Below are 2,733 nucleotides of genomic sequence, written 5' to 3' on the forward strand. Positions count from 1 at the left end.
GCCTTCGTATTTTTCGGTCTTTGTGATGTTGAGACGAAAGGCGGGGGGGGGCGCGCGGTGGGGAAGGGGTGAAGGGGAAGGGGCGAAGGGGAAGAGGGCGAAAGGGGAAGAGGCTAGGTGGAACGGGGAAGAAGGGCTTGGGTACTGTACACGGTACGGGACTTGGGTACACGGTACGGGAGTCCCCAGGTTGGGGAATCGGACGGTGGGAGAGAGAGCGGGAGGAAAGGTATGATACGGTAGGAAATTTTACGGATACTGTATAGTGCCGTCTTTGTTAGTGCCAGCTCTGATATAGTGCTACCCTTCTGCGGGTGGTGCCACCAGCACGAATTTTGAGCCAAAAATGAAGGGTCTCCAGATAGGCAGTTGGATGGACGTAGTAGACCTATTGAACAGTTGTCAATTGACAACGCACATATTATTGCCAAGGGTACTGCCCGAGAGCCGACGCCGCCGCGGAAAGATATTATGCAGTTGCTAACTCGAATAGAGACTATAGCGGAAAAAGGCAGGGTCCATGATGTAATTGGACATCTGCAAAAGCGTAGGCTGGCATTTATGGCTGCGAAAAAGGAGGAAGTCAATGCGACGGCTCGGCAGCTACTACCCTTCGAAGGGTACCCTTTAGGTATTACCTTAAGGGTAATAACAGAAATGCTTGATTAGACTTGTTGCGTTCATGAGTTGCTCCATTGGTGAAGTGCCTGAGACCTTGAGCAAGTCAGAAGGGCTGCACCGCTTCAAGGTGCCATCTTAACAAATATCTCCGAGTTTAGATGGAACTGCGTTCACGAACGCACCGTGTCAATCCTCTGACCTTTGTTACGTCAAAAGGCCAAGTCTGCTGTTCTATCGCCCTGGTGATGATGCCTTGAAAAAACTGATGCTCCAGGAAGTCCAGAAATTAGAAGCGTTGAAAGAATCCCCGCATCCGAACGTAGTTAAGTATCATGGTTGTATCGAGAAAGATAATCTCTTAATTGCACTGTGTCTGGACAAGTATTCAGAAACCCTCGCAGAAAGAGTTCGGCGCAAGGGTACAGAGTTAAGCAAGAATCACTGCTTGAAGGGAGTTCAGAATGGTATCGAACATCTTCATTCCCTCGGGTACTGCCACAATGACATCAATCCGACCAATATCATGTTTAAAGAGGACGACACCCCTGTCATCATTGATTTCGATTCTTGCGTACCCACTGGCCAAAAGTTGGGATCCAAGGCTGGGACAATGCTTTTCTCAGACGAGCATGCAACTCACTCCATGCCTGAGAATGACGTTTACAGCTTGTGCTTGGTGAAAGAATTTATGGAAGACCACGCGAACATTTGAAGAAATCAATTCCTGGTCCGAACTGTGGAGGTAAAACAACTGTCTGTGGCAAAGACATGCAAATATCGATCAATGACCATAAAAGGTGCCTCGCTAAGTTCTATGCCAGATCCCCCGTCCACTCTAGCTCCAATACCACCGTTTTCGGTCGTCGTATTGACAAAGAACAGGCTTTCCTCGCAGTCAACAAATACGTCCACACCACTGAATCAATTCATCCCCAGTAACATTGGGTTTCTTGTCAAAGCTGTCAAGGAACGCATGTTGGCAAGCCTTGTTCCAGTTCGTAGGTTTTACGGAACTGGTTAGTTAACACGATTCTGAATGCACCAGAGGAGACCAGCTGTGCCGATGCTGCTTTCTATCCCGAAAGAAAACCAACCGCCCTGCTCTAGGTTCCGCCTAGGGTAAGACTTTTCGAACCGCCGTTTTGAGGTTTTGCATGGTGCTGAAGATGATAGGGAAATTCGGTCGGGAAAGGCTCAGGGTAAGGCCAAAGCAGGCGCTCTAGATAATCATCCGGATGACACATTCGGACAGAAGACAGACGAGGAAGAAGACTTGGCCAGCCCTAATATTTTAATACGAATTTAATAGGAAGCGGTCCAGGGGTATGGGGATGAGAGAGCAAATGTTGTCGCCGCTCGAGGCTTTATGGAGCTTGACATAGTTCCCGCAGAAGCACAGAGAATTCGCGCCACGGCACTGTGCTTCTTGAAGTCTGTTATCCGCTTGCAATGAACTCATTTTTTCCGAACACCTCGAAGTCTTCGTCCTTTTATCAACGTCTGATTTTGTTTCGTACGGGTCTGGGTTGGCAGAGCTTGCCTATCTAGACCTTTACAAAGGTGCCGTTTACTTGCAGGTTCACCTGCAGCTTCTCCTGCAACTCTTAATGTCGCTCGGTTTTGTTATTGTTGCCTTTGCAAGGCAGAAGCACGCCTCCAAGCGTGAGAAGCTCAACAACACAACCCATGCTTCGGGTAGCAACTTTTTCAGAATGCATAAAGCTTGCTTCTAAACTAATTGTTCACTACTTGAACCTTACGTATTTTTCGTGCTAAACCCCATGTTTACAGCAACCTCACCCGCCTCCCCGTCGCGTTTACCATTCCGTCAAGTCCGAAGCGTCGCGCCAGCAATGCGCCCTTCCCGCCCGCCCTCCCCCGCACACACACGTGTCCACGAGTGGCACGTGTCCACGCGTGGCACGTGCCGGCGTGCGGCGCGCGGCCGCCTGAAAACGGCCCACGTCTGCCGCACAATCCGCGTCCGCCACGGCACCCTTACACCGATCGTCATTGTCACACAGCGCCCCGCCCGCCGTACCGCCGTCGATGCACACCACGCCCGCCGACAGCCCGATTGGTTGCTAATAGAATTCCTACTCTATGACCGTA

Source organism: Chondrus crispus, genomic scaffold (assembly GCF_000350225.1).
Source record: "Chondrus crispus Stackhouse genomic scaffold, scaffold_90, whole genome shotgun sequence".
In the NCBI taxonomy this organism is placed as follows: Eukaryota; Rhodophyta; class Florideophyceae; order Gigartinales; family Gigartinaceae; genus Chondrus; species Chondrus crispus.